The sequence below is a fragment of the Falco punctatus genome (genome assembly GCF_963210335.1).
Source record: "Falco punctatus genome assembly, chromosome: 7".
Classification (NCBI taxonomy): Eukaryota; Metazoa; Chordata; class Aves; order Falconiformes; family Falconidae; genus Falco; species Falco punctatus.
In genome coordinates, this window is record NC_137587.1 from 31,463,068 (window position 1) to 31,483,735 (window position 20,668).

Here is a 20,668-nt window from a genome sequence, read left to right on the forward strand (position 1 = left end):
GAACATGTCTCGAGCATTTCATAACCTAGCAGGGGAAAGAAATGGAAATCCAGCAAGCAATTGGTATTTGACTGTTTCTTTATTAGTACTATCAACTTTGAAATTAGTGTTGTAATACCACCTGTAAACCTGCTCCCCAGCAGAATCAACTTTTAGGGGAAAGGTATAAGACTGGAATCAAACTATAAAATCCTTCACAACGCTACATGCTTTGTAATGTAACAAACACGGTTGTGCTTCCTACCTGAGTTCACTCCCCACATGGCTGCTTCAAAACAAATATGCTAAGTGAAAGCAGAAGTGTAGGTGTCTTAGCAATATACCCTCGTGGTCATACAATCAAACATGCAAAAAGGACCAGATCAGCAATACAAGAAGCTTTTCTGCTGTGGGGTGTGGGAGCTAAACTGGGAGAGTGTTCTGAAATGCAAACCGAAGGGAAAGGAGAAAAAGGAGAACAAACTTCTTATTGTACAATTTCAAGCTTTATATAAAGTAAATTATAGCCCTTTCGAAAAAATCATTAAGTCAATATACAATATCCTTGCTAATGACATGGAATGGAAACAATTTCTTTTTCTGCACCTTTCAAGGCTGCCAGGAAAAAGGGCACTACAACACTGGAAGGAACGTGGTGACCAGCAACAAAAAACAGGCAAAAGTGCTCGATTTCCATCAATAAAGCTAAACATAGCTAAGATACCCAAGGCAACATAAGGATTCGGGTTCCCAGGTCACAGCTAAACTTATTTAGGTATGTAAATTTCCTAGGCATTCTTAGGTTACAATTAAGCAAACAAGTTACTATAAGATAAAGTCTGTGGATTTACAGCTCATCAGCACTGAAGCCAGGTAGCTGTGTAGCAACCTTACTTTCAGCCAAGGTGAACGGGTAGTACAGTAAAAGACTATCAGCATCTGAAAGGAGCTTTGCCCTAGAAGACAGAGAATGCTTAAGATGAGCAGCATACAAAATGGGTTAACTAGGACTGATGGGACGAAAAGAAGGAAACATATGGGCTGATTAGCAGAAAGACTTCCTGGCAGACAAATGTGTTAGACCATGGAGCAATTTCCCACAGGAACTGGTGAAAGCTGAATCGGTTGGTGCTTTTTAAACCAAACAATAGGCAAAACATAGGAAAGAATCCTGCACTTCAGGGAAACAGAGCATCGGTATTTCCGCATCTACGGAGCCCCCCTCCCCAATTCAACCAACCAGAAAAGCTTTACGCAGGTTTTTTTATGACTGGGTCCTTTCTTTGCTACAGCAGCTTTGCTCCCAGAAAGGGAAGCAGGCCTGTCCCCTTCCATAAGGCAGCACCACTTGTGCGTCCACAGGCTGCCCAGCTTTGATCCCTGTGTTGCCTGCGGTCAGCTCTGGACCATGCAGGTCTGCAAGACATGAAAGTAAGACCAATAAAAATTACCTCCTGCATTTGAAAATGACTGACTGAATCCACTATGTAGTGACTGCAGACATTTGCCAAGTCCTTAACCAAGGCAGGCTTGCAGGGTTAGTGTTCTGGGATATTAATGTATTGCTTACTACAGACATGCGTCATTCAAGCCTTAACTAGAGCTTTCCAAATAAATCTGCTCTGAGGTTTAACAAGCCCTTACACAGCTCAGCGGCATTCAGAATGCAGGAGACAGCAGTACATCTAAGTACGCTAATACTACAAAAAAACCTATCGTAGTTAAGAGTTCAGCCCATTAACTAGCCTGTAGCCATACAGGGCTGAGTAACCTCTGGTTTATTAGCTGTGACCTATAGCTATTTACAAAGAGACATACCAATATAAATGTATTTTGGTGAGTGCTGTAATGTGCTCTGTGGTTCCAGGCACTTCCTTGTATCAACTACCAACAACCACGATTTTTAAAAGCCCAGTTCATTTCACAAAAGGACAAAAGGCTCTCCCTTCACAAAGGAACTTAAAGAAGTGACTGTTTTTAACATTTGACAAGTTCATAGTGTCTACAGCATGTGTACTTTGACACCAAACAGGCTACCAGTGCAGTTAGGAAACGCCCTGTGCAAACACAACTCTTTTCATTTACTGCCTGACCAGCTTTCAGAGGCACTCTTGGTTCACCAGTAGCTAGACAGGAAAGATTACAGAACATGCACTTCCACAGCACATCCTAAGTCAGGTACTTCAACCCTGTGGGCATCTACATCCCATAAAGATGCTGTAAGAGATGAAGGTAGGTCATGAAAAGGATGCCCTGTCATATTCATTACTGCAATGAGTAACCGACAGTAAGACTTCAAGGCTCGTCATCTTTTCTCACTGAAATCTGTCATCTTTCTTCCCTTTCCTCACCCCACAACCCAGGATGATGCTAGGAAGCGCAAGCACAAACAATTCATCTTCAGACTGCACTGGCAACAAGTACTATGCTGTCTGTGGACAGGCTCACCTTTGGCTTTCCTGCTAACAGTGGGAATTTCAGTTTTACATATTTTACTGCCTGCAGACATAAGCAAAGTAGAAGGGTAGCTAAAACATGCTAAATACCATTAAATTTATCACAATAATATGTGGCAGGAATTGTTCCTATGATGAAAATCAACACAACATTATGTACACATAGAAGATAAGTCAAGCTTTTTTTTCTTCTCCTTTAATGTAGCTCATCCTAAAACATACAAGAAAGTAGGAGAACAGGTTTATCCAGAAAAATTTAGAGAGTTAGTTACGCTTATTTTGGATTCACCCTATTTACACTTGCCACGGTTAGTGGTGCACCAAGAAAATAGAAAGGTAGAACCCTCCCAGAGCAAAAATTAACCATGGCCTGTAACACCCACAGCAGGGTGCAGCATGTGAGAAAACTTCTCAGGCAGCTACAGTTGCAAGAGCACATTCTTAAAACATAAATGAGTTTGCATGAAATATCACAGAGCTGATGTTGCAAAACTAACAGAACTCAAGAAAAGGAGAAAGCAGCAGCTGGAACCATCAAGGCTGGTATAATGGAAAATCAGGTGGTTTCCTGCAGAAAGGGCAGTTGGCACTGGTGTAGCTGAGGCACTGCAATCTAGTTGTGTTACGACCGCAGCAGCGGGCTTTGTAAACAGCTGCCCAAGTGTAACGAGCAGTGCTTGAAGGCAGGGGCAAGGAGAGAACAGCTCCTCTCTCCATCGCTCGGCACTTGCCAGGCTGCGCTGCACAGGTCACCGATGGTACAGGCTGTGCCTGCAGAATGAAGGACAGCAATTCTGCAGCAAAGGTTTTAAAGCCAAGAAAACCCCAGATGACCATTAGCCCCACGTGTCACTGTAGCTTCCCCAATAGATCAATTCCCTCCTTTTCATAGCCACTTCTAGTCACCTCTTTGTCCCACAGTCACTAACAGACCAGTGCCCACGATGCAGGAAAACTGTGTCTTTAAGCAACTAGGCAACAAGTGGTGATATGGTAAATTAACTAGGAAAAATATGCTCTCATCGTGCAAAGGTGTGCCAAGCAGTAGAGGGCAAATATAAAATTCAAACTATGTAATAATTCTGTTCAGAAAAGTGTTTCACTGCCTCTCAGAGGATCTTAAAACCTCTTCAATCAGTTAAAAGCTCCTAAATCCCTGATGAAATACAGACCAATACTGCTAATGGGTCAAATTAAGGCCCTCAAAAATAATCCGGTCTCCAACGTGGGAACAAACCCAGGTATTTTAACTGCTTGGAATATCCACCACAAACTGGCTTAAAACATGTGTGGCTAGGGTTTCGTTTTGCTTCCTTTAGCCAGCCATCTCTCCAGGGAACTATAAAATCTGCAGACAAGCCAGCCAGCCCGATCCCTCCAGAAATCTCCTGTGTTATCCCGCTATGCAGAGGGACCAGCTTTCCCAGCCATTCACCTCCCCCATCTTTTTTTCCCTTCTGCTCCAGTAGGATGCAAGTCACTGAAAGAGGCACCTCCACTCCAAACCCTGCATTTGCAAGGCTAAGAAACTAAAGCTTATAAAAGGCAACTTGCCAAATGCTTCACCTAATGTCCTCCTAGTTAACCTGAACCATGATTATGCCTGTATGTTTGGGATCAATAGGCAAGAAGTGTGTAGAATAGGAAGTTGCAGCACATTTTGCCTCCTTCTCATGGCAAAGCTTCCAAATTCTTACTCTCCATCAGACAAGTGGGAGCAGGAGACAGAAATACAGACGGAGCCTGTCAAGAAGGAGAGGGAAAAAAAATGAATGGAAAAAAAAAAAAAAAAAAGGGAGATTCACCCTGCAGCGAAGACTAAGAACATATACAGGAGAATTCAGCTGTTTTCTTCCCTGCCAAAAATAAATGTCTTAAGTAAGTGCTTCAAGTAACTTTTAAGTATTAAAAATAGTTTATGAAAAATGGGTGCCTTTCAAGCTGTCTCCTTCTACGGAAAAGTTCCCAACAAGCATGATGAGAAATAACTAAGACCTAACAGCAATTAATTTCCAGCCCATGCAATAAATTGCATTTTATAATTTTTATTTATATATCAGATTGACAAAAAACAGTTAGACATAAGCCAACAACCTACTACACAAAGGTGGCAGCAGCACAGTAACAATTTATTGGACTTATTCCGGGCTCTTTTATTTGGTTGGATTTTACATTAGGAACCAACTAGAAAGCAAGATAATTATTTTTACTGGGGAATATAAAGTTTCTCCTGTTCATCCTGTGCCTGCAGGAGGGGTGACCTTTGTTTTCTTGGTAATAAAACTTCTCTTTCCCAGTCTTTCTTTACGTTAGACATACCAAGCTCATGACAGGAGTTTGCTATTTCAGAATCAGAAAGTTGTCCAGAGTTTTAGAGAAAATGGGTAGTATCCTTAAAAACATGTCTGGGACTGCTCTGTCTACCATACGTGGTATTTTCAAATATAACAGGAGACATGGCTGTGGCACAGCCACATTCAAAAGCCTGATTCTTCCTAAGAAAATGAGCAAAGGAGGACACAGTGGCATCGATTTGGTCCAGATCAGCAACATAACTATGTATTTTATGCTCCTCAACAGATTCAAACAGTCCATGTGGAAAAGATGCCACTGTTGCTACCCATAATGGCTCATCCTGCAACCCCACTCTCTCAGCTACACCGCAGGAGCACTGCCACAGCTCCTGCCCAGAGCCACCGCCTCTGACCGAAGGACGCACCAGACTACAGAAAAGGTTTTTAACTGATATGGATCTTGGCATTTTAAAGCTTGTCTTGTTCACCTGACTGGCCTAGTTCCCTCTGTCAAACAAAACTAAGCAACAACCCACATCAGCCATGGATAAGTTAAAATGTTAAACTCTGCTATGCAATGAGAACAGCTTTCAGATCCTTCCTATTAATTTTCTCATGCCCTGGTGTTGACTCACCTGGTCTGAAACCCTGCTTGCAAAGAGGTGCTCAGGCAAGAAATGTCTCTGTACTACTGGAAAGAGCAATCTTTCACCCCTTCAAAAAAACATATTAAAAGTGCAGGAATAAGCTACTGGCGTTCGGGTTTTTTTCTTTATAGGGGCAGGGGTTCGGCAAGTCGCCATGCTACTTGGCTTCTATATTTATGTCTGCTAAATTTGACCAGTTCCCACAGAACCAAAGTCCCTCACTGAATACTTAAAGTATCTCATCTTGTGGGGAAAACCTTTTACTTAAAAAAAATTTTCATCCTGAAATTTCTATTACTTGCCTCCTTTCCCCCCATGTAACTAGAATGCATATAGAGTACACATCCCTTTTGCGTATGGCAGTATCTCATTAACTGCAAAGGAAAAACAGTGTAAACACTGAAACATTAAGAGAAACAACTTCTTCTGTGAAGCTACTAGGAAATAAAAGGTTAAAAGCCTGTAATTTTAGCTTTCATCTACTGCATTGCCACTAAGTAGTAGATTTACAAATTAATTTTTTTTTTAATAGAGCCATAAGAAACACAAATACCAAAATCACGCTATTTTGCAAAGTATAACTATGATAATCTCATTCAGACTGGAATTCTGCTCGTGACACACAAGCTGTTGCACGTGTGATTTTGTGTATTTTGCTCTGAAGTTAGAAAAGTAAAAGTCCCTCAAAAGTGGCCAAATACTACAATTTATATGAATGTTCATAGAGGGGAGGACCAATAGATTAGCCTTAGCAGAGGGACCCAAGAGGCTCTTCCTTCCTGTACCCCAAAACTGTAAGTCACCCATGCACATTTACATCATTAACTAATAAAAGAGGTCTAGATCAACCCAAATACAAGCAGTATTCTGTTCATTCAGAAGAATTTCTCAGCTAAGATTTGGGGAGGGAACGGGACCATACAACACAGACACAACAGAGAATGGGCCTCGCACATACACACAAAAGTTTGTACAGAGTGGAGTGCTGCTTTCATCGTTACACCCAGAGGAAACAGCTAGAGCAGTATTTGGCATTTTTCATGAACCTTAAGAGCAGCTGCTCAGCACCTTTGAAAAGCAGGTTCATTACTTAGTAACTTACCCTCAGAATTCAGATACAAGAAGGACCAATATGGTCATGCTTTGTCCTACAGCCCAAGCCCCAGCCCCTCACCATGACCTCCATCAAAAGTGATAATCTGCCAAAACACCTTTGTGAAAATAACAAAAATCATGATTTTAAACAGTTTCAACTAGCTATGAAGCTAATTTGGTAAGTAGTAGTATCTTCTAATGATCATTTCCCCTAGCTTACAGCCCAGGGTGTGCTGCAGGTAACACGTGAGTCACAAAGCACTCTTCTGCCTGTCTTGGTGCAAGAAACAAGCTGCGAGAAACACAGCAGCATAAGCTGGTACTTAGTTAGCACGCAGCAGAAGGGAGCCAGCAGTTTAGAGGGGACTACCCTAATAGTTCATCATGCTGCAGGAGGCTTCCCATCATCAATGCTCTCTCTACATAAACAGTCATTCAAATACTGTACTCACACGGATTCATGGATTTTGGCTAGGTCTGTGGTCACATACGGGCAGAGACACGTACAATCTGCCTCTTTTTGCAGAGGCAGAGCAGACATAACCTGGCTCTACCAGGGATGCTGCCTGGCCTCACTGGCACGGCACAGGGCTCAGGAGGCTAGTAAGTCCCATGGAGAAACAAAGCCAGTCCTCTGCCACGCTAGCACAATTCTGCAACCTCAAAATGAAGAGCTGGCTTGCCTCCAGCCAACTTCAAGCACAGGACAGGCCCTAAACATACATCCTTCAGTACAGCCTGTTCTGAACACCACAGCCCAGACATTTGTGAAGGGGAACAAAGAAGGATACCGAGCCAGTGCAAAGAGTGGTTTGAAGTTTGAAATTTGCTCTTCAAAAGCTCTGTCCTTTAGGCTTAACCTGCTTATGCTAACTGCAGAAACATTCAGCTCAAAAGGAAGTCCCATATGCAGAGCTTAAACAAAGGAGACAGTAAAACTCTACAAAATAAGGGACAAAATGCAAACCTATGACCAGCAAGGTTTATGTAACCTTGACTTAAACAATGCTTTCAGCATGGAGATTAAGTGACAAACTTTTTGGTAGAAATGCCTTGGCTTTCTTTCAAGCACTTTATCCCAAAACTACAACACACAGAGAAGTGTCATCTAATGTTTTCATGAAGGCTAACTCTACATATTTTATATATGTAGTTATACGTATTTTCATGGGCTTTAGGTTTAGAGTTAGCTTGTATAGAGTTTATTCTTTTACCCGTTCATTCATCAAATGTATGGCTTTTAGAATAGGTGAAATGACAAACATGAGGCAATGGGTATTAAAGTAGGTAAGTATCCACTGTTTTTCACAGAAAACAGACAGGAGAGAAAAGTCAAAATCAGACTGAAATGACAGGAAACGCTGCATGTGCTTTTAAATGCAAACAAGTGCAATGAGGGCACTTAACTGAAAGCTCTAGCCACAATTAATGGTTTCTTGTTCCCATCAAATGTAAATTCTTCAAATCCCTGACTGCTGCAAGCATCTGGAGAAAGGACAGCACAACCTTAGATAATCTCTTTATGCCATGCACAGAACAAGACAACCAAGACAGGTTTAGTTTGACTTACCCCATCAGGTTAAACAAACTGTGTGACTGCCCCAAACAGACTACATGTGTAAAGGCATGACCTTGCCCTACCTCCTTAATAGCTGGCTCATCTCAGATAAACCTTGACAACACAGTGAAGCATGATTTTCAACATCTGTAGTGTTACGAACGAAGTAAGCATGCAAGCATGACAGCCTTCGAGTCAGTGAAGTATGCAACACTGAAAGATCTCAGACAGCTAGTGTTAAAATATATTATAGACATGGTTTTACAAACAGAGATAATTCAGCACTGTTCTTATGTTGAACTGTTCCAACTGTTGTATGGCAGTGTAAGTTAGCAACAGAGGGAAGACCTGAGGTCTTTCACTAAGTCAGCCTCATTGTTTTAGTAGAAAGTACCACGGCTCATGCTCAGCACTGTACTGTCATACTTTCCTTACTATGAAAGTCTGTTTTACATGGGATATTTTCAGAGCAAAATAATATCATTCCCTGTTTTCTTCTCCTTGAAGACACCAGATTCTAAGGTCAGGGGATGAAGAATCTGAAGTGACTGCAGGAATACCAGCAGCAACAACCTGAATTCTACTGAAATCTCACCTTTTCTACTAAAACGTAGATTCATACTCAAACTCTTTTAAAACTCAGGTAACACTAGACCTAAATGCAAATACTGCAGTTCGGTTTCTTCTTGAAAAGCTCAAAAAATGGTAGAATTTCTTCACCCTACATCCCAGAATCCGAAAGAATAGTTAAAATAAAGCATGACTTTTCAACACTCAACGTTTCCCCACCTACTATGTGCCCCTTGAACCAGTAAAATCCATAACCACAATGTCAGCTATGTTCCTGTCAAGTTACTGTTGCCTACCAAACACAGATGTGGGGTATTTACCATGTATTTCATGTCCATACCTCAGACCCTGAGGACAATTTTTAAAAAAGAAAATGTTTTCTCACTGCATTCAGCTTTCACCTCCAATGCAAACCAAGTCATTTAAGTCAAGCGAGTTATCAGTATCAATATACAACAATAAGTGGTCTGAAATATGCAGATATTCAGACTTGAATTTATAATCCCTCTCAATATCAAAAAAAAAGAAGAAACAAATCCCTAAACCCAAACCCTAAACAAGATAAAAACCCTACCACTCTCAGGAAAAGAAATGTTGATTATTAGAAACAGCAGTCTTACAACATTAGCATACAGCTTTAAAGTTGGAATACCAGCCTAGATCCCACACCCCTTCAGCCAACTTTTATTCCTCAGCTTGGTGAAGCACTAAATAAGAAGATTTAGCAGATTAAAGTGTGAGTTGCTTTAATATCATATATTCGCTTCTATTTTGAATACTCAGGAGATGCTCCATTACAGCAGCTGCAGACATACCATGAACACCTACAGAGGCAGAGAGTACCCTTAGATCAGGATGACAAACATGCAAGTAAAGACTGAAAAGCAAAGAATTTTACAAACAGTGCCCCACAGAAACATGGAACTCTTCAGTAAGTGGACTGCTTTGTTTTGCTTTAAAGTTCTATTTACTTGCTGTTCCTGGGTGTTTCCTCATTGTTTTACGGTTCATCGTACTAGTGTGACCATGCCATAGGCAACCTCACTATGCTGTAGGCTGTTGCTAAGTTATCCTCTGCAAACACACAAAGTTCTTGAGACAAAATCATAAACAATCCTGATAGATTCAATAAATAAAAGTTGTAGCACATCAAGCTTAAGAAAATTTATAAGAAATTAAAATTCCTAATCATCAGCAACTACGCTTGGTACTCCTGTCTAATGAAGATGAAGTAAACTCTGTTAGCTCTTCTTTTAAACATTAACTTGATGGTATTACTGCACCAAACCTTGGCCACAGACAGCCATATCTGGGCAGTAATAATGACGACCTTCAAGACAGCATTTCCACGGACAGATTATTTTTCATGCATGATTATGCAGCATTTACATTGCAATTCCCTACACAAAGCAAAGAAGACAGCCTAGTATTACTTGCAAATCACTTACGCTGTAAGCAGAGTTAAGTTGTACCCATCCCAGGAGACTCTTGAACAATAGTTACAAAAAAACAGTCCTCAAGAACTAGGAATATTCAGTGCTAAGGAAAAGGCAAAAGCAGTCAAGATTCATTGATTTGAGAAGGACACATCAAAAGAGACACAGAGCCGAGAGCTACAGAAACACACAACAGAGCCCTTTCTGGCTGTTAAGAAAGAACAGGACACCCCGCAATAACCTCAGCTGATTCAGGACTACCACAACTCCTGGGACATGACCATGGCATAGCAGCTGCATGAGAACTGCTTTCAAGTCCCAGGTGGCTCAAAGGCAGTGGGCTGGCCACACCTGTCTTCTAGAAGCACCTTTGGTTTGAGCTCAGTCCCTCCAAAGTCTCCCTGCAATGCTGCAACCATGGTGCTTCCAGCTGGTTTCCTGGGGGAACCTCTGGGTAAGGCACTCCCTCCTCCACTGCTGTCTGGAGAGGTCCTCCTCGCACACCAGAGTGTACACTGGTTGGCAGAGCAGGGACTTGGAAACCAAAGCCAGGAGCATGATGAAAGCAGACCTGCTGAAAACATCACTCAAACCTTCTGAGTGACTAAATCAGCACTTTGCCGTTTAAGCAAAAAGGAACACGACAATGCAGAAGTTGAAGTAACAGCTGGGAAAATACGTTTCCACTTGCTATCCAGCTTTCCATAATGCAAACTAACTACCCACTGACCACCAGGGTATGTTGCTATCCTCTTTCCTTCCTTGAAGCTGGACCTACTCGATCCTAACAGAGAAGTAAATATAAGCCACTGAGCTGCTGTACAATGGGCTAACTGCCCTAAATCAGTAAAAAGACATTACACCAACCACCCCTTAAGAGGCACTGTAAGGCCTGGACCATACTGGATACGCTGAACATGCTCTAGCCCTGGCAGCTGCGTACAAATCAGAGGCCAGCCGTACCAGCTCAGGTAAAGCAGCAGCACATCCATGCAGCACACTGCTCCAAAGCCAACACAACTTTTGTGTGCATCAACTTTTACAGGCTCAATCAAAAATACCCAGGTTTTAGGAAGCACAGAAAAAAATAGAGATGCATTGATCTAACCATACAAGCTGGTTGAAGAATCTAAGAAGAGACCCAGCAGGCAGTAACATCTAAGGCAAGTCATCACGGTGTTTATCAAAAGTAAGCATTCAACACACCTGTTAGGCAAGACTGACAACTGGGGTGTAGTTTCCTCACCCAGCAAGAGCTGAAAGCAGTGTGAGGGTGGTGCACTTACTTGACTGGCAAGAAAAAAGGTCTTCTGGTCAATGCAGGAGCATCACTGTTAGAAACCCACCAGCAACTCCAACCTGCCCGTTTTGGCTCAGAGGCAGAAGAACCATCAGGAGCAGGGACAGGTAGGAGGATCACTCACCAGCAGGGAGCAAATTATCTCTACCTCCTTTTCAGTCACTTAGTTCAATGATAACCAGTCATAAAGGCCTTGAATGGTATGCAAGTCATCACCACAGCAGGCTCATGAACATGACTACATCTGCTTTGACTCCATTTCAAACTGCTTGTACTTCCCCCCCCCCCCCCCCCTTTATAGCTGCTGTTCTTTTTTCAGCCACTTAAGGATGTTATCATAAAGGAAAGGGTATTACAAGATAAGCTCATCTAGGTCACAGGAAAGAACATTTTCTAAGCTAACCTAAAGCACAAATGATCTCTCTGCAATCAACATAAATTCTCTATAGACTGCAGTTACTTTGTCCTCTAATCTCTGTTACCAGTAATTCAATGAACAATTTTAACACAGTAACTGCGCTGCTGAGGTTACAGGACAGTGGAGTTGTGCAATGAAGCTTCTTGTACAAGAAAACAATTTCAGACGCACTTAGACCTTTGAGTAAAGGAAGCTTCTGGCTCCAGCCAACAGTTTACTACAAAAACAAAGCTAAAAAGCTTTTCTCAGTTCGCAAAGTCAGCCAAAAATTCCTCTACAACAGTTGTTTCCCCTACATTTCAGTCTCTTACAGTATTAGCTCAGTCCCAATGGCATCTTTTCCATCTCGTCTTCAGATGATTCTGTCAAAACACTGTAAATAACTTGTCTGCACTCTGGCAAGGTACCAGGAGGAATTTATTATTATTATTTTTTAATGTCCTTACTGACTACTGAATACTCATAACAAACACTCAAATGAGGACAGAATATACATGTAACTTAACCTATACAGTAACTTTACATTAGATACAAAACACCTTTTGTTCAAGGAAGCACACCAGTTGGGAAATTAAATGAGGCAGATATAATTTATCAAAGCAACCTCAGGTTAAAAAAATTACTAGTGAACTCGGGTAAGACTCTGAACTACCCTGGATGCTAAAAGAAGAGTATAAGGTGTGGTTTCTGCCTTCCTACTCATAATCTCTGTTGTGTCATTTTTCAAAGACACAGGAGCACCACCCACATTTCAATTTAGGTTGGTTTGGGGTTTTTTTCCGTGGCTGGAATGTCAGATATCTTAATGACTGGTTAACTGACAGCATTGCCTTAGGATCCTACAGGTCAACAAGCAAACTTTAAGCAAATCTAGAGGACAAGCTCTCTTGACATGCTTTTGCTGACCTGTAATAGGAGCAACCAATAAAATATTTTGACTCCTTTAGAAAAATAACCTTAACATAAGAAGGGAACAAGTAAAACATACTATGGCATCACCATTTCAGTGACAAATCTATGCTGTATACCAAAGGCAGGCTTGGATTTCCTTTGGTTTTAATGTGCAGGTAAGTCAGAGAGCATGGATACAAAGCCTCCTATGAACAAACCCAGTGCTCTACAGATGGGTGAGCAGGAGGGGAAGCAGCAGAGCACAGGGTGTGACGACCACTGATGAATCTGCCTTGCAGCACTGCACGGACAAAGCTTGTTGGCTTTTGTGGCTCCTCTGGCTTTGAGATTTATACAGCTTCAGTATTACGTCAATAGCACACTGTCTTTAAATATACCAACCATGTCATCCCCAGTATAAATCTGAGCAACAGAGATATATTCACACACACCTGCCGGAGAAGCCTTGTCTCCAGCTCCTACCCCCAGTCTATGGGAAGAAAGTCAACTCCTGCCCTCAAACTTCTTCCTTTAAAAAAAAGCTTTCAAAAAGGAGGGGCTCTATTTCTACCAATTGCTAAGTGACTGCTTACGGCAGATCATACCGTTCAGTATCCAATGTCTATTTTGATTCATTTAACAACTGTGGTTGGCTCACCCTTGCTCCCGGCATAGCCAGGAGAGAACCACAGTAATCTTATCTAGGAAGCTGCAGCAGCAGTCTCCTTTTGGAGAAGTCACGTGAGGAAAGGAGGATGAAAAGAATAATTAAGATACTACAGCTCTCAAATTTTCCACAGATCTGACCTTATGCTAAAGAAACAATTTTGGATAACCCACTTCTACCTCACTTTAGAGAAACTATGCCCGTAATCATCTAACTGTCGCGTCTCTCTCCTTTCTTCCTTGGACTGAGATCCTACATTCAACAATTCCCACTCTAAGCTATTAATTGCACAGCTTTTGGTAGCAGTGCAAAATCAATTTTAGCAGTAAACATGCTCAAAAACGAGACAAAGACAGTGATTAAAAACAGTCAAAAAGTCCATGAGTGTTTTCCACTGATATGCTATGTCAGTATGAGAGATACTGCAAACCAACAACCAAAGGCATAGAAAACATATACAGCATATGCTTTTCTGTCTGATCTGCCTACCTTCAGAGATACAGCAAAACAAGGTCTATGCTGTCACCAAAGAAAACAAAGCACCAGTGTATTGCTTTCACCAGAAATGCAGAGTTAAAGTGAATAATAAATATTCCTTCTAGCAAAATACATCATTCTTAAAAGTGTCCCTTCAAGAAAAAAAAACCAACAGAGCGGGTGGAGGAGAAGTTAGGCTGTTCTGATTAAGCTGAAGCCACTCTACTTTCTTCTGTTGTAATTCCATGAAGGCAATCAGGTTCAGCAAACCATTTCCAGGTTTCACTGTGTTTGAATGTGCCCTGTTTTATATAAGGGCAGCTGAAGTACGTGTGCTAAGAGTTTCTCTAACTTAAGAAACTTCAGGGCCTAATGTCTTTAAGCACCAGGTTTTATTGGAACCCCATTCCATCTTGTGACATGAATACATTTATCTCCTTTAATTGTGAAGTGCCAGAAGAGCAAACAAGCATGCAATGATCTCCATAGACAACTATCTCAGGTCACAGCCCAGACCAAAGGAGTAAATAACTTTTGCAGAAGCTGGAGAAAGGCAGAGTCAACAATATACACTACAACAACTTCCACAAACTCCACTGGTGTTCTGCAGAGTCCTCTGGAAGTTCACGCCTACTAGCCACCCTCCCTGAGAAAGGCAGGCATACAGTCTCCTTTACTGTTCTGGTAATATCCTCTCTACAAAGCTTTGGTTTGAAGCAAGTCTGAGCTATGGTGGATACCAGAGTCATTGCTCCCAAAGGAACATTGTGGAACAAAACCCCAGGACTGAAGACAGGGTTACAACTGCTGTTGCAGGAATGAGCTTGCAGCTCTGCCTGAGCTGAGAACTGCATGAGTTTGCCCCCAAAACAGACAAACGATGGGACATTCAGCTGGGAGAAGACACCTCAGTACTAGGGTCAGAGACAAGTGTTACCTTTGGCATGGTATCATACTAACTCCCCATTCTTCCTACTCCAAGAAAAAACTTCAGAAAAGGTCAAAAGAGCCATGTGCATATTTGTACTTCAACACAGACTTTGCAGTTTCAGCAAACCGCAGATGAGACAGGTTGGCTTTAAAATATGGCATTTCCGAAGTCACATTGTCTCCAAAAACACTGCATTTGCCCTGCCTTGATAATGTAACACAACATCTGCCTCCAGTGAGACAAATAATCCTATTGTTTAGTGCAGCCCAAAACTAAAGTCCCAGTCTTTGTTGCCCATAGGCACCACTGCAATAATCATGATTAATAAATGCAATGTCTAATTGTCATTTAGTGCAAAGACTGAGACTGTATGTTGCAAAATATTCCTAGTCAAAAGGAGGCAAATACAGAGTTTTACTCCCCAGCATTTCTGTCAGGGTCTTATGTTTACCCACACTGTTTCCTAAAGAAGGATTATGCAGCTTTGCAGTTCACAAAAGTATCTGGGGAGGCACTTATACGCTGATGACTAAAGGAATATTACACACAGCAAACTGCAGAAATTACCAGCCCCCATTAATAGTCCCATTTTCCTTCACACACTCATCTTACTCTACAACTCCTCCATTCTGGCATCTCAAAGCAACTTAAATGGCATTCTACTACATGGAATATTACCACCTTCATTAGGAACAAGAGGCAGAATTTGTAAGGGAGTTGTCCAAAGTGTCTGCAGTAAGTGACAAAGAGAGGCAACTCCACACTGAGATCTCGGTCCCATTACAGTCATCAAAATCTTTGGCAGAGGTCCCATGCAGACTGGATTTCCACCCCAGGACATCCCAATTCCCAGCCTTTAGTAGTTAGGACTCACTGCCTCATCAGTACATACCAAGGAGTCAGGAGAAGACAAAGGGGCTGGGCAGAGCTGGCTCCATGGGCCAAAGCAGTACAAGCTCAAACCTGACAGCCATTCATTACGTATCTGTTACAGATGTCTAAATCTTAGTCATGTTTTCACTCACCCAGGTGACTTCTGCAAGTGATGGCAGAGCCTATAGCTCTCTGAGCCACAAAAATTTCTTCATGGTTCTCTCATTCACTCACCAAGAGTGAAAATAAATCAGATCTAAATGCATTTTTGGTTGGCTTACTCTGTCCAGTTTTTAAGAATAACAGTTTATTTATTTAATCTGCTTAATCCACGTGGTGAAAACGTACTGTAGTTTTGTCTTCCTCCCCTGCTGCAACAAATGTGTATTTATCCTTCCTCCCCACTGGAACAGAAAAGGGCCACGCTGTACTTCAGTGACCAACGTGCTGACGCAATATACAGCGGCATGCCAAAAAAACCCTTCCCTGCACTGGAACCCGTGCTTCACTCCTGCTGGGCAATGCTGCTTCTTGGGTACCAAGAAGCCTCACACAGAGGGACCTCCCCTACTGGGAAGGGCCAAGGAGAGGATTCAGGGATCTGTTCTTCCACAGTCCTGCTATTTCTGGATTTAAAGGTGAGATTATTACACTTTTTTCGAAGACCTCACTTTGCGTTCTCAGCACACTCTGCGTAGTGCTGATGCTAAGAAGTACCAGAATGTTTTCAAGATTTTAACCAGCAGCCCCTCACCTTCAAGCACATGCAAAGTACCTCACGCAATCCAGACTGGGGAGGGCTAGAGGGCTTTTGTAGCATCATTCCAAAAAATGCATTGAAGGCAAAGCAGACTGCCATTCCCAGGACAACATGCACTTTACTGAGGGCCTGGCATACATGTAAAAATAAACTTTCTTCTCCCTGTACTAGACAGCCAATTCTCCAACATCTCAACAACCCTGCTTGCTTTGGAAGCTTTCCAGTCCTATCTTTCTGTATATGCTATCGGATATATATTTTATAAGCTCCTTTTCTCAGAACACTGCTATTCCAAGGTTATTCCATTAATACTTCATGTGAAAATAAACCTCTCCATTTCAAGAAAACAACAGTTCCCTGGCAACAATTAGTGGGAACTGTTGTCATTAGTATTTTACTCTGATTGAAGAATTAAAAAGGGAGAAGGGGATCTTCAATTCTCCTTCACAGGCTTCAAGTAAAACCCACAGCTCAAAGGACAGTTTTCTTCTCCAAAGTAAAAAAAGAATTAAAATATCTCAATTCCCAGGGAGTCGGGGGAAAAAGGAAAAACAAAACAGCAGGCGAGACCATTGTAACTACTACAATCAGCTGTTCCACATTGGAAAACATGTTGTCCTCCCCATCCCACTGCTATTAAAAAATGTGCAGCTTGAAATACAATGACTAATCCCACTTTTATAGCCAACTGACTAGAACATCTTTCTAAGATAAAAGAGATTAGTGTTCATCTGAACCAAAAATACCCACCAAAAATAGGAAATAATCGCTATTTATAATTAAAAAAAATGCAGGCAAAAGCTCTAGGAAAACTTGAGCGTGGAAGTGCTCAAAACGGCTTTGAAGTTGTGAGAAATGCAAAGGCTCCGAACTTTGTCACACAAAGACCAAACTGGCAATTTGTCAGAAGCCAAAGGGCTGCAGCTAATTATTCAGGATTTGCATAACTTGTGAAACAAAAATAAATGCATGTCCCCATCAGAGGTACTTGTGATGATTTCCACTTCGCTGCACATGTTTTCAATCTTACATTCTTCAGACTAAGCCAAACAGATTTTTTCCTGAAAAACAAGGTAGATGGGGATGTTCTCTCTCTCCCTCGCCAGCGCACAAAGTCATAAGAAAATGGATACTTTACTGGCTGAAGAACCACCAACAATTTTCAGTTCTAAATTAGGCCTTATGCTAATTTGGGGGAAGGAGGGGTGAAATTGAACAAAATGAAGCTTTTACTAAAAAACATTAAAACCAGCTTTAGCTTTTAGAAACTACCCAAACCCCTTATTTGCTAGATCCATTATAGAAAATAATTATTTAATGGTAAATGCTTCATCAGACAACCACTGCATAACATCAGAGGCTGCCTTTCCCTTGAAAGGGTGAGGAAAGAATTTACTAAGAAATGCCTTAATTTACGTATCTACTGGCAAGTCACGCCAATGCCAGTGCAAGAGCTGCTCTATCTCAGCCTTGCCAGCTGCTGCCTGCCCAGTAACTGCCTGCAGGCCACAGCAGATGGGCTTCGGTCATGTTTGTCACCTGCTCAGAGCATCTCCACCCCTCCTCTGGCCACCAGCTCACACTACTCCAGCTGAGCAGGCAGCTGTGAGGGGTGGGAAGACCTGGCAAGAAAGAGGAGGTAAGTAACTGCTACAGAAACTGCAAGAGCATTTCATTCAGAATACTTTAAATGCAGCCTTATGATTAAATGCAGCTGAATTGGTGCTGTTTTTCACTGGATGAAAACCAGCAACACCAGGTCTGCTGACCACCTTCAGCTGCTCTTCCTTTCCCTTTGTGTGCCACACAACAACACGGGGAAGCCCCAACACTGGGCAGTGCATGGCCCCACACCTCTTCTGAGGCACCCGCAGCTAGACCCCCGGCCGCCCAGGTTTGCCAGCACAGCTCCCAATAGCACTGGGGCTGCTACAGCAACAGGCAGGCTCCCTAAGGGGAGCACGGGCACATCCTTCAGTCTTCCCTCTTGCCCCAATTTAGCAGGAGCGCTTCCTTACTTCACAGGGTACAAACAAGCAAGCACCCTAATTCAGAAAACACCCTGATACTAGGATGATGCCTACTTCAATTAAGCAAATGACCAGCTACAAGGTAAGAGATACAACACGGAATTCTGTTAAGAGCCCATATTTAAAAGTCAGGAAGACATGGGTTTTTCTTGCAACGTAACACTGGTTTGTAGCTGCCCCACTGACTTGGATTTAAGCAGCAGAAAGCAAATCTAGTTCCAAAAGACTGCCAGATCTTAAAGATGCTGCTATTTAGAGTTCTGCCACTGGAAAAAAAGAGAAATAAGCTAACCTATTAATGCTCCCAAGTGTTTGAGTGCAAGCTCAGACTCATACTGTCTTTTGCAAGTTCATAACCTCGACAGCTTTTTATTAATTCATCTACTGTACTATCTTTTAAGCCAGATAGCTTGATGGGTGTTACTCAATTGTACTATATAACATCATGCATTTCAGCTCCTATGCACTGAGTTCACAATGAATTCTCACTATGTAAGAATTCAATCAATATTTCTAAAAAAATTCCAATTACCTATCACCAGACAACTTGAGAGGTTCTTTGTTTTCAATGCGATGCTTGAATAATGTCTTACCACTGGATCAAGGAATATGCCTGTTAAGCACCCCACTGCCAGTCCTATTCTTCCAATATTTCTCTTCAGAGGATGCGCATGCTTCCCCACTCGTAGAATAGAAAGCTAGAACTACTCTTTTTACTGGAACTGAAAGTCTAAGACAAAACACAGAACTTGAACACAAATCACAGAATGTTAATTGCTGTCTAGCAGCAGCTTGCTGATAATCTGCACAGCACAATTAGCCTTAAGAAAGCAAAGTAAGAGGATTTCATCGGTCTAGGTGAAGACTAGAGGACCATCCTAAACCCCTACTGCAGGAAGGAAACAAGTCACACAGGTGTTTATTTGAAAACTTCAAAGACTTCCCTTTAGTAGCAGGAAATTCTTCCCTGCTCTTGTGAAACATCTTTGGAAAAGAATAATCTGATGTCTGTTCACAGAAGCCAGCACATACCAGTCCACCGTGCTTTGCTGTCTAGTAGTCATTAACTGAATCTTACCCTCCATCTCACTACTTATTACTGGAGAGTACATCTAAATTCAGAATTTTTAAAAAAATTATGTAGAGAAGAAAATAGATAAATAGCCTGTGTATTTATGCAGTTTGTGTTACTTTCTGTTGTCAGGTGTAAGAGCTGGTTTCTCTTGAACAGTATAGTTTCTTTAAAGGGGAAGGGGAAACAAATCCAAGAAACACTGCTGTTTAACACAGGAAAACAATATTCCCTCTATCAAATAAACTTTGCCCAGCAGGTCGACACCAAAACATCCTCCATCTAGAAGCAGGGCTAGTAGGATTGATTATGTCAGGTGACTCAAGCAAGCTTCCTAAGGAATGCTGAATGGAGAAAGAACCCATTTCTGATACATCCCCTACTGGCTACAAGTACATGCATCAGCATATATGAAGGAAGCAACACACAAGCGATAGGCAAGGGGTGATCACACACAGCCATCCACTCTCTATAGCAGAGCAGCAGGCGTCAGTGTTCAGGGTATGCCTTTGGGGCACAAATTCCCAGTATAGGTTAGTCTGACATCTCAACTATACTGTGACATTTGAGACCACAAAATACTTTTGCACAAAGTCCTGTGTCACAAAGTCCTTTGTAGTTCTGTCCAAATGCTTCCCAAAATGCTATTCCAATAAAGAAATCCTTTCCAATTATTTTGTGTCTGATGCCTACCCATTAAGCTACACAGACATCAGAAGACTAACAGGTAACCCATAGAAGGACAGTAACTTTATCCACAAAGTAACATGGAATTTGCCCGCTGCTCAGCTGATCAGTGCATCACTGAATTGATCTCATATGAGCACTTTGCTGCTTAAACGTACAGCGTAGGTGCAAGGCATGTATAACAAATGCAGACATGAGAATATAATGTGCTGGGGTATTACTAAAATAACAGTATCCCCTGGACAGTGAAACAGCTTTCTCCCTGTGCTGCTTGTGAAGCTGTGTTTTGCAAATACTGGTTTCTAAGTATCTATCTGGAGATGCTATTATCACAAAAGAAGCTCCTCCTTAGCTCTGAGCAACAGGAGATACAAGTAAGAGATGATGGTGTACTGGTGAAAGGTTAAACGCAGCCAGTAAAGTATATGCCCCTTTTCATTGTAATACCATGCAGTATCCCATATTTTTGCGGATACCAAGCACATAAACTGGAAAATATATCTTTCAGGTAAGTAGCAAAGAGAATC

General features: G+C 41.8%; 1 protein-coding gene across 4 annotated transcripts in view; it reads right to left on the reverse strand.

Annotated features, from left to right (window-relative positions):
* Window positions 1-20,668, reverse strand: part of ITPK1 (inositol-tetrakisphosphate 1-kinase) — a 150,230-nt gene that overhangs the window by 94,458 nt on the left and 35,104 nt on the right. The window lies entirely within an intron of this gene.